Raw genomic sequence first — 13,429 nt, 5'->3', positions numbered from 1 at the left:
TCGTTTCAACTACAACTCACTATGATCGATGGAAAGGTGGCAAACGCATTAACTGGCGTTATGTCCAATTGGAGATGCAATATTTGTGGCAAGAAGAATGGGCAATTCGAGGACAAGTCTGATGAAAATTTAGTAAACGAAAATGCGCTCAATTTCGGTATTTCGCCCCTGCACTGTAGAATTCGATTCATGGAGTATTGTTTGCATTTATCGTATGACCTTAAATATCGGACTAGCCCTGGAAACCGCGATGTCTCTGCTAGAAACAACCAAGATCTTCACAAAATGAGGCAGGAAGAGAAGAATCGAATCCAGTTGGAGTTTAAACAAAAGGGACTTATAATAGATAAACCTCTTTACGGATAAGGAAGCACAAATGATGGCAACTCGGCAAGGCGGTTTTTTGAGGACCCCGTATCGACATCTAAAATAACCGGTCTTGATGAACACTTGCTAAGACGATTCAAAGTGATTTTGGCTGTAATCAATAGCAAAAAGATGATAAATTCAACCAAATTTGAAGCTTATAGTAATGACACAAAAAACATTTTATCTGATTTATATTCGTGGAAAGCTTTAACACCGACAGTACATAAAGTCTTACATCATGGCAAGGAAATTGTGGAATACAACATACTTCCGTTAGGAGAACTTACAGAAGAAGCTCAGGAATCCCGTAATAGAGATGTTAAACAGTTCCGGCTTTTCAATACCCGAAAGAGCACCAAATTTAACCAAAATTATGATTTACTTCAATATTTATTGTTATCGTCTGATCCGGTACTATACAGCATCAGAACTAAATGGCTACCAAAAATATGTGACGATATAGATAAGGACGATCCCGATGCCATTCAAATTAAAGAGCTTTTAAATTTTGATACCTTAGATTATTTGGTAGAGAATAAAATCAAATAATACAAAACTAAAATGCTTTTTTATTTTGGGAGTAGCTAATATACATATAAACGCACGCCGATGCGAAGTGTTTTCGCTCTAAAACACATATTTTTATTCCAATTTTTTTAAACTTTGGCAGGAGACCTTTTTTTATTCTAACACATTTGTATTGTAAACCCTGGGCAAATCTATCAATGTTTTAGTGTAGGCCCCATATAAGGTTCCATTTCACAAATAGACATTTTTATATAGAGTTTAATGAAGTGTAAATGAATTTTAGAGTAGATAGAATCCGAGTTGAGAAATGTTTTATACATCGTTGGAAAGGTATGAAAATTTCCTTTACGATAAGGTATGTTGTGTAAATATGGCTATAGTGTGTCATGTGCAATTAGGACAACAAAAACAAAATTTGGGAAATTCGACTTTTTTGAAAAATTGACTTTTTTATTGCCGGTTCCATAAAATGGAATAGAATAGAGATATTTCCATGATTCTTTTTGTGTTTTGTAGAAGAAGTGTTACCAAATAAAAGTTTATTTAACATCTTTGCAATAAAATGTGACGTAATACTTGTTTTTTAGCAATGAATATAGCACTACTTGAAAATTGACTTTTTTCAGTATTTTGATCGCTACGATCTCATTTATGGCTAGGATATGGCGAGACATACCTTAAAATGTTGGGAACATTTTAAGCTTTCATTTAAGTTCAAAAAAAGCGAAAAAATCCCCGTGGAACTTTTTTTCCAGTGAGAAACTTTTGAAGTTTAGTAAAAAAATTGGCCATTTTGGTCTTAAGATAACGGTGTTGTTTGATATCGAAATTAGCCAAATTAGCACTTAAAACTTTTCTTAATACCTCGACTTTGTGAAAATGGAAAGAAATGATAATGCTTTGACGGCCAAAGTTTGCGAAAACTTAAAGGAAATGGGAGTATCTTTTTTGAAAAATTTTGCAATTTTTTGACAAAAAAAATATTTTTCATATTGAAAACGATGCCATTTTTAAACCGCCAAAGATATTCACGTGATTCCTTTTGTATTTTATGCACACATATGCTGGCATAATTTGTGTGAAGTATGAAGTTTATAGCTTTAAAATTGACGGAGTTATTAAAAAAACACTGAAAAAAACCAAGGCCAAATTTTCATATTTTAAAATTAAACAATTCATAACTCCTTAACAGTACACGATGGCATGGTACTTTATGCATAAGTTTTTTAGATCTTGTCAAGCTCTTTCTCTAGAGTCCTAAATCATGTAAATCGGTTGAGTAGATCAAAAGTTATGGCCCCCAGAAGCTTGGAGAAGTCAAAAGTGGTCAACTTTCACACCCTGTAGCTCACCCTGTATTAAAGATATGGACCAACAACAGCACTTTTCTGAAAGCCTATGTCCTCCTCTACAAATGTCTAGAACATTTTGTATGGCTAAAATCAACAGATAAAAAGTTGTAGACTTATTTCCAATTTTTTTGCCATTTGGCCCACTGTGCGTCGTCAAACTAACTGACCCCTCCAACCTCTTTCGTGCGGCAATATACGCAACAGCAGCACCACAGCCCCCAATATCGTCGGGCCGGTGCTGGGAAGTGTATCTTTCTTGCAATTGAATGACAACAATGTCCGAGGCAAGATCGACGAGATAGTAGATTTTATGATTCGGATAAACGTATTGGTTGCAGGTATCCAGGATACAGAGCCTGTAGCCTGTATAGCTGTCACGGATACAATGTGCTACATAACGATCGACTCAGGAGTGGGGGGTGGAGGACATCGTGGCGTAGAGGTTAGCATGCCCGCCTATGACGCCGAACGCCTGGGTTCAAACCCAGCCATGAACATCAGAACAATTTTCAGCGGTGGTTATCCACTTACTAATGCTGCCTACATTTGTAATGTATCCTGCCATGTTAAAACTTCTCTACCCAGTGGTGTCACTATGCGGCACACCGTTCGGACTCAGCATAAAAAAGGAGGTCCCTTATCATTGAGCTTAACACTTTAATCGGACTGCACTCATTGGTATGAGAGTAGTATCCCCTGTTCCTTAATGGAAAGCTATAGGAAATTTAGTAGTAAGGAGTGGGGGTGCAGGATTAGCCTTCGTGATACACCATTCAGTGCACTAAAGACCCGTCTCATCTGCGCCAGGCGCTAGTGAAGCCTATATGGTATGTATGATGGTATCAGTCAAGTCAGTACTGACGAGATAGAGCTATACATCGTGTAGATACCGACACTGGATTGTTGTGACTCAATTATAGCCAAGTTAACAGGACCAACATTAGCGGCCTACTGTCTGGCAATAATCGCCAGGTTTTAGGACACTTTAATGCGCATCACATTTCATGGCATTCTTCCAGCAGATTGAAGGCTCCAAGTTTTGCACGATGAATAAGGATTTTGAAGTTATGTGTACTTAGAACGTTTTGACATACGAGCGCTATTTGTGTTGTTTACAGTAACTTAAAAGATTCATCTCGCCCAAAAAATGAAATTTAGTCAAGAACATTTGTGTGTGATTGTTTTTTACAACTTTCAACGTGGATTAATTCAACAACAGTGCATTCATAAATTGCAATTTTTGGCGATGAAGCTCCATCAAGGACCAGTGTTTATCGATGGTATGGTGAATTCAACCGGGTGAACCACGACTTCAAGACGAATTTCGTGAAGGTTGTCCAAAATCTGTTTTTGTTCCAAAAACCATTGATGTTGTACGCCAACTGATATTGCAAGAGCATCACGAGATTGAGACAACCTTAAGCATTAGTGGGATTAGCTTACATTCAATATTTCATGAACATTGAACCTTCAACAAAATTTGTTCGCGTTGAACCCCGGATGACAACCGGAAATCTCTTCTACAGAATGAACAGTCCACCTAATAATACATAAAATTTGAGGGTGAGTCTCATAGAACAATTTTTATATACCTAAAAATTTTGACAAATACAAAAATTCTAAATGGGAAAAAAAACTTTGGTTTACGGAAACAAAAGTTTCTTTTGGTGAAATTAGTTTGTTGGAACAACAAACATAAATTTGAAGTTTCTAAAATTTTCGAAAAAGTATAAAAGTATTGTTTTAATATTTTCTAACCAATAGAGAAACCTCTGATTGTTATCAAAACTTCCGCAGAATTTCGTACAAGCTTCTCTGGTCATCTGCAGACCTCAAGTATTGTCTATAGAAAATCAACGGCCTTATTCACGAAACTTTATGAAGCCTTAAAATAGGTTTATTTGACCGTTCTATAAAAGAAAAATGTCAAATAAGTCTATTTCAAATGTGCATAAAGTTTTGTGTATAAGACCCTAAGAGTTGCTTCATTTCATTTTCTACTAATGTCTATTGAGAAGTAAGAGATAATACGTCAATAAAGCTTTTGAAAGCTTTTAATGGAGAAGGTGATATGAAAGCCTTCAATTATTATCAAATTTTTTAAAGTTTTTTTTTCGTTGTCCTTCAAAGCTATTTTGATGGTTCCATTAAAAGCTTTTCTCGTCATTCTGGCAAAGTTTGTGTTTTGTTAGCTGTTGCCCAAAAGCTCTAACATTTGCTCACTAGGTTTAAATTTTTAGGCTGCTAATGTTTGTAAGAAAAACTTTTTGTCTGTCTGCCAACTACAAACTTTTTTTGAATTTTTTTATGATTATTAAAAAGGTTGAGGCAAGAAAATTTTTTATGGTTTATGTAAAAGCTCTGGAAGCTTAAATCATTGCGAATAAGTATGACCATAGACAAAGGAAATCTTAAGACTTTAAAACTGGACATTTTAATAAGGTAACTCAAAAGTTTTCCGTTTCATGTCGCCCGAGTTCCTTGGGCACTTACTTATAAACGACTGAGATTTTGACATTTCTCCCATCTGTTAGAGCTTTTTTTTAACATATTATTACATATGGAAAAGATAAGCTTGAACGATGGTTATGATCAGTTTTTTCTTCTTTTTTGTAAAAGTTCTCAAAGCTTTTGCCATTTATTAACTTTAAAGGCAAAGTAAGGAAAAAGGCAAAGTAAGGAAAGTTTAAAGTTTTTGCGATTGCTACATTTTCTTTAAATTTGTTTTTGAATTGTTTTTGTGTCAAAAGCATTTCCAAAGGCTGGCTCATATCAAGTACATAAGCGGCATGCTACTATTCAATAAATATGTCGAAGATTTCATTGTTCTCTTTAACAATCTTATTATTCGTAAATGGTTTTTTGCGATTCAAGAGATAAGAACTAACTTTTAATGTATTAAGAAAAACCACTGTTTTATGCTAATTTTTCAAAAAAATAGCTTCTAAAAATCCTCCAAATTCCAATCAAATGCAAAATTACTTTAAATAAGTAAAGCAAGACCAATGGGTTATTGTAATCTCAACAAAAAACGAATAATCGCAGGTCTGTATTTGAAAAATACACAAAAAGTCTTGAATTCCAATTAAAGTTTAATTTCTAAAAATTCCCATAGTGCACTAAAGCAGAGCCCATTTATAAATTGCATTTTTTAACAAATAAGTTTTTTGCTTTAAAGAAAGAATTAAAAAGGGTAAATTCTCTCAAAACTAACCTTTCAATACAACATGGTTAGATTGCACATCGTCCAGTTCTGAAATGGTAAAAAATTAAATTATTATTTCGAATAAATAAAGCAACTAAAATAATAAATAAAATTAAAATAAAAACATTAAAAAAATAAAAATAGTTAAAAATGTCACAATAAAAACAAAATTATCTTGTTAAAAATATAAAATAAATTATTTTAATTTTTTAAAATTTATAACCATACAATAATATATTTTTATACCCACCACCGTAGGAATGGCTAAATGGATATACCCCCTTAGGTATATTCATTTAACCATTCCATTTGCAACACATCAAAATATCAATTTCCGACCCAACAAAGCATATATTTCGGATCGTCGTAAAATTCTTAGACGATTTAACAATGTCCGTGTATCTGTCCGTCTGTCCGTCCGTCATTGTAATCACTCTACAGCCTTCAAAAATTGAGATATTGAGCTGAAATTTGACACAGATACGTCTTTTTGATGCACGCTACCGGACCATATTTGGATATAGCTGCTATATAGACCGATCTGCCGATTAAGTGTCTAATGCCCATAAATGTTATATTTTTATCCGATGTCGCTGAAATTTGAAACAGTAAATAGTCTTACCCAAATGTGGTTCAGATCGGAGTATATTTACATATAGCTGCCATATAGACCGATCTGTCGTTAAAGGGTTTGAAGCCCATTGAAGCTTTATTTATTACCCGATTTCGCTGATATTTGAAACAGTGGGTTATCTGAAGCCTCCTGACATCCGACCCAAATATGGTTCAGATCGGACTATATTTAGATACAACTGTCATATAGACCGATCTCCCGATTTAGGGTCTGAAGCCCATAACCATTAACCGATTTGGCTAAAATTTGAAACAGTAAGTAGTTTTAGGCCACCCGCCATCCGACCCAAATATGGTAAGGATCGGGCTGTATTCAAATATAACTGTCACATAGACCCATGTGCCAATTAAGGGTCTGAAGCTCATAAAAGCTTTATTTATTACCCGATATTGTTGAAATTTGAAAAACAAAATTCACCAGTGACTTATTTTTATTAGACCACTCAATATCCATGTCAAATTTGGGTGTATAAGTTCTCCAATTTTCACCGGATTGTGACAAAAGGGGGTTTCATATATACCCGAGGTGGTGGGTATCCAAAGTTCGGCCCGGCCTTTTTACTTGTATTTAGCTAATATGTTTTTTGTTATATGAAGCTTGACAATTGTTCACTTGAAAAGCCGAATAGAGTACCAACCCTAATGGTTTAACGTGTTTACGGGTAAATCTAAAGAAGGAGAACACAAAACTTAGCTATATGGTAAATTAAACCAAATAATGTCATTCGAGCCGTCCTAATGCCCATATATTTTGTTAGCGTCAACATCGACAATTGTAAGTGTGGCAAACCATCAAGTTTAGCTGGAAACACAGAAGCAAACAATGAAGACATAAATCAAAATAAATAAGCTTAAAAAATACTTTAGCAGCATTAACAAATCAAGCTTAATCTGCCTGCCACTCCGTCTGTCTGTTTGTCAGCGTGTTGGCCTAAATGACAGACAAGTTTGACAAATAAAATATTTTTTTCAGTTTTAATTGGAAATAATGCGAGCATTTATTTCGTATCAAAACGTTTAGAGATTTTTTAATTATGCGCTGTCATATGAGTAAAAGCAAAACAGCTTTTACTTCTATTAATTCAATACGTGCATATTTTAATTTAAATGTATATGTATGTACTTGAATTAAACTTGAATTAAGAACAAAATACCATAATTATTCCGAAACAAATTGACATTGATAATATGAAAATTAAAGCCCAATAATTTCAATGAATGGTTTTTATGGAAAACTAGCCGAACCGGGCCCGCTCCACTGCGCCTTCTTTTACTTAATGGGGAACAAAATTATCCTTTGAATACTTATTTTCGACAATTAAAAAGCTTTTAGTGAAATACCATGCTACGAAAATAGCATATGCATATCGCGTAACTAACAGTATAACAATATAAGTGCCTTTATTTGAATCCCATATGATCTTTATTGGACTACGAACTCGCTCGGAGGGTTCAATGTCATTCAATTTTGGATGTTAGATGTATCACATTCTTAAAAGACTTTTTTCAGCCTGATATTCTCACGATATTTGATTTAGGGGTGTTTTCGGGGCTGAGGTGGTCCCCTGTGCTTTTCTCTCTCAAATACCATTTGTTTAAACCCGTATTACCAATGGTGTAAGGAGAGTTTATAGGATGAGGCGTCCTCCACACACTTGGCCCTAAAATTGGTTATCAAATTCGTTTGCTAATCTCAAATACCTTTCATTTGAGACACATATTAACATGGTCGGTACATTTTTTTTCCCTTTGGGAGGATTTTTAGGGAAGGGGCGTTGCCCCAAATACATGGTTCCACATTTGGATATCAGATTCGTATTCTTCTTCCAAATACTTTTATTAGAGACCCATATTGCGATGGTTAATAAATAATTGCTGTTTGTGAGGTATTTTGGGTAAAACCCCAATATGCCCATTTTGGGGTTTTTGGGGGATGGGGTGACCCCCTATACTTCGATCTCCATTTGGATGCCAGATTTGAAATCTGTTCCCAAATACCTCTGCTTCAAGGAGGGCTAGGGCGACTTCCTGGGTACCAAATTTGTAATACCATATTCGTATTCTACTCTTCAATACATTCTATTTGATTCCCATATTGTCCTTATCGGTCCACTTTTGATTTTGGGTGGTGTTTTTGGGGTAACGAGGAAGGATCCACCCCCTTCCGATATCAACAAGTTATAAAGCCTATTCCTCCTTCCTGAACATATTCGTAATCTACTCCCGAATGCCTTTCATTAGTGTCCCATATTGTAATGATCGTCCAATAAACCTATTTTTGGAGGTTGTTCTGATTGAGGCAGCCCCCAGTTACTTTGACCTATGAAATTCGTACTCTACTCCTGAAAACCTTTCATTTGAGCCCCATATTGTCCCGATCGGTACACTTTTATTTTTGGGTAGTACTTTTGGGATAAGCGGGAGGGTCCGCCCCCTTACGATATCAAACAAGTAAAAAGGCGTTAAGTTCGGCCGGGCCGAACATTGGATACCCACCACCTCGGGTATATATGTAAACATCCTTTCATCAAAATTCGGTGAAAATTTCATACCTTATACTCATATACCTCATACCGATCTGAACTATATACGACACGGATGTCGAAAAGCCGAACATAAGTCGCTGTGTCAAATTTCAGTGAAATCGGATTATAAATGCGCCTTTTATGGGGCCAAGATTTTAAATCGAACTATCGGTCTACATGGCAGCTATATCCAAATCTGGACCGATTTGGGCCAAGTTGTATAAACATGTCGAAAAGCCTAACACAAGGCACTGTGTCAAATTTCAGCGAAATCGGACAATAAATGCCTCTTTTATGGGCCCTAAACCTTAAATCAAGAGATCGGTCTATATGGCAGCTATATGCAAATCTGGACTGATCTGGGCAAAATTTAAGAAGGACGTCGAAGAGCCTAACCAAACTCACTGTGTCAAATTTCAGCGAAATCGGACAATAAATGCGTCTTGTATGGCCCCAAAACCTAAAACCTAGATATCGGTCTGTATGGCAGCTATATCCAAATCTGGATCGATCTGTGCGATATTGCAGAAGCATGTCAAGGGGCTTAACTTAACTCACTGTTCCAAATTTCGGCGACATCGGACAATAAATGAGCATTTTATGGGCCCAAAACCATAAATCAAGAAATCGGTCTATATGGCAGCTATATCTAAATCTGAACCGATCTGGACCAAATTGAAAAAATATGTCAAAGGGCCTAACACAACTCACTGTCCCAAATTTCAGCTAAATCGGATAATGAATATGGCTTTTATGGGCCTTACACCATAAATCGGAGGATCGATCTATATGGCAGCTATATCCAAATCTAGACCGATCTGGGCCAATTTAACAAAGGAAGTCGAAGGGCCTAACACAACTCACTGCCCCAAATTTCAACAATATCGGATAATAAATGTGGCTTTTATGGGCCTTACACCATAAATCGGAGGATCGATTTATATGGCAGCTATATCCAAATCTAGACCGATCTGGGCCAATTTAACGAAGGAAGTCGAAGAGCCTAACACAACTCACAGCCCCAAATTTCAACAATATCGGATAATAAATGTGGCTTTTATGGGACTTAGACCCTAAATCGGAGGATCGGTCTATATGGCAGCTATATCCAAATCTGAACCGATCTAAGCCAAATTGACGAAGGATGTCGAAGGGCATAACATAACTCACTGTCCCAAATTTCAACAAAATCGGATAATAAATGTGGCTTTTATGGGCCTAAGACCCTAAATCGGCGGATCGGTCTATATGGGGGCTATATCAAGATATAGTCCGACATAGCCCATCTTCGAACTTAACCTGCTTATGGACAAAAAAAGAATCTGTGCAAAATTTCAGCTCAATATCTCTATTTTTAAAGACTGTAGCGTGATTTCAACAGACAGACGGACAGACGGACGGACATGTCTAGATCGTCTTAGATTTTTACGCTGATCAAGAATATATATACTTTATAGGGTCGGAAATGGATATTTCGATGTGTTGCAAACGGAATGACAAAATGAATATTCCCCCATCCTTCGGTGGTGGGTATAAAAATTATATAGCCTATGTTTCCTTCGAGACCAACCCACACAATCTGTGAAAACTTCAAGGTAATCGGTTAAGCCGTTTTTAAGTCTATACGGAACAAACAAACGAAATATGAAAAACAGCTTAACGGATGCCACCGTGGCTGAACGTATGGGTTGTAATCCTGTCAGGAACATGAGACACAATTTTCAACGGTGGTTACCCTTCACTTAAGCTCGGGACATTTGTCAGTAAATACGCCATGTAAAACTTCTCTATGAAATGATGCCGCTCTGCGGCATGCAGTTCGAACTGGGCAATAAATAAAGGTAGTATCTCATCACTGAGCTTAAATTAAAAGAACAACTCTAACTGATATGAAGTAAAATAAGTAAAAGCGTGCCAGGCCGCATCTTATATACCCTCAACCATGAATCGCATATATCAAGTTCTTTGCCCGATATCTCTTTATGGGCAAACCAAGGATATTGGATAAGAATTTCTGTGCTATTGGAGCGATATGAAGTTATGAACCGATTCGGCCCATACTTGGATTGGATGTTGGAGACCATAGTAGATGCCATTGTGCAAAATTTCAACCGAATTGGATAAAAACTACGCCTCAAGAAGTAAAATCGGGAGATCGGTTTATATGGCAGCTATATCAGATTATGGACAGATTCAGACCATATTTGGCACGTATTTTAAAGAAACAAAGAAACAGTCATTGCACAAAATTTCAGCCAGATTGGATAAGAATTATGCCCTCTAGAGGCTGAAGTATTATTATCGGGAGCTATGTCAGGTTTTGAACCGATTCGGACCATACTCGACACAGTTAATAAAAGTGGTTGTTGTTGTAGCAGGCTTTTGTGTTCTTTTTATCGTCTGCTTGAGTCTCAAGATTTAGGAACTCTGTAATTAAGTTGGGGTGCGTCTATAGGGATCTCGGTCTGAGTCGAGTGGGTCTGGCTGGGCGATTAAACAGGTGAAGTGTGTCGTGTGGTCACAATCGGGAATGGTAGTATGGAGGATAGGTAGAGGTTAAACATTGCTGGAGATATCACTCCGCCTTGGGGATCTCCCTGTTTCACCCTACAGTGCTTCGATTTCTTATCCCTAAATTCCATAAATGACTGGCAACTACGCAGATAATTCGCGACCCAGCGTTTCAGGCCTGGCTTGAGGGACGTATTGATGATGTCCTCAAATAATTTGGCATTGCTGACCGTGTCGAATGCCTTCGATAGGTCCTATGCCACGAGGACCGTCCTATCACATGGCCTGGGATGATTGAAGACACGGCAAATATGTGTGGTGATGGCATGCAAAGCTCTTGGTGTGCTATGCAGTCTTCGAAATCCAAGCTGATGCTTGGCGAATGGAAATTCTCCTACGAGGCTCGGGAGGAGTAATTCCTCAAGTGTCTTGGCTACTGATGAGAGAAGGGAGATCGGTCTGTACGACTCCCCCAAACTCGGGTCTTTTCCGTCACTTCGCCCACGGTAAATTGTGATGGCTGTCCATCGGCTTGGAGACCACGGATATGACGAATGGCTCTCCTTCTTGCCTGTCACTCTCGGGTTGCACAATAAATTGGCGGTTGAACAACCTGCCGCATCTCTTCGGATCAGTCAATGTTATGTCGTCAGAAGTTTCTGAGGTCCTATCACCCCGTCTACCAGGATTCGAGAGTGACTTAACAGTATATCATAGCTTGCCTAAACCGGTGACTAAATTACATTGCTCCAAGTGTTCCAGCTATAAATTCCGCTTATGTTCGTTGACTACTCTGTTTATTTCCAGATTCAGCTCGCTGATTCTGAGGTTAGTGGGGTTCGTACAACGAACACCATCACGCTCATCTGCAAGTACCACTGCCCGCACCGGTAAATTGGGCCGGCTTCTCTCTGCAACCAGCACATTCGAGGGGGTGTCAGTTCACTGAAGCGGCGATTGGTGCACTCTCTGAAGCCAGCCCGATCGGCCTTCTTCTAATTGATAAACTTCCGGCGCTTAGAGGTTATGAAGTCGGGTGGTGGGTCGATGGTGAGAATTATCGGGAAGTGACCTGATCCCAAAGAAATGACGGCTTACCAGGATACGTAGCTCAGGGGATCAGGAGATGCAATGAAAATATCTGGCGAGCTGCTACACCTTCTCTTATTCCTAGTATGGACATCCTCAGTCACCGCGCAAAACATGGAGCCTTCAATCTTTTATGCCAAAGCTATGCCCCGCTAGTCGTTACCTAGGCGAGAACGCCATGAAACTTGATGCACATTAAAGTCTCCTAGAACCAGAAGATTATGGCCAGATAGTTGCCGACTTATATCGGGCTTGTAAGCCCGGTCACCAACCGGCGGTATGTACACGTTGCATAGCTCTATCTCGGTACCGGACCTGATTGCTATCCCCATGCACTCCATGTAGGGGTCATTAGCGTCATGAGCTGGCGAGATGGGTCTATACTACGCGGAATGGTGTATCACGAAGGTCAATCCCCCACCTGTATTCTTTCAGCGATCCTTACGTGGCACATTGTATTCGCGACTACTGTGCAAGCTGCAAGTGTTGGTCAGCTTTGTCTTATAGATCGCTGCAACCAATATGTTCTTCCGACTCATAAAATCCACAATCTCGTCGATCTTGCCACGAAGACAGTTGCAGTTGGGTTGCAAAAATGATACGCTTCCTGGCACTGGCCTTGCAATATTGGGGCTGGGATGCTGCTGTTGCGTATATTGCCGCACGGGAAAGGTCGGATGGGTCACATAGTCCGACGACAAGATCGAAGAAGGCGACGACGACGTGACTTGTAACCCTTTGATGTCTATGTTCGCACAGCACCTTGCAATATATTCAGTGTGACTATACTCCCATAGTGACGTAAGGCCAGAGCAAGATCGGAAATGTACCCACTCCATGCACCGGATACACCTCACCGACACCGACCGATGATGGAGGCGGTTCTGTTTTGTATGCTTCGAAAAGACTAGGGAAGAAAGAGTTGCTCTCTTTCTTTTGCATTCCGCGAACACGGAGTTTGAGAACATTTTGACTTCCATTTTCATGGCTGGAGTTGGAGTTGGGAGAGCAAATAGCAGTACACGCCAGTGAACAAGATCGTGCAATATGTTCGGTCTTCCAGAAAGTAATGTGGCATAACGAATGCGACAATCGAATTTCAGGCGAGGAACCTTCCACCCTGAAAACTCAGGTTTTGTGTGGATCGTATGGCAGCGCTCAAGGCCTTACATTCAAGAGCAATGGATCTTTCCTACAATATTTTGTCAAAATCGAAT

The sequence above is a fragment of the Stomoxys calcitrans genome, chromosome 1 (genome assembly GCF_963082655.1).
Source record: "Stomoxys calcitrans chromosome 1, idStoCalc2.1, whole genome shotgun sequence".
Lineage (NCBI taxonomy): Eukaryota > Metazoa > Arthropoda > Insecta > Diptera > Muscidae > Stomoxys > Stomoxys calcitrans.
This window is presented reverse-complemented; position numbering follows the sequence as displayed.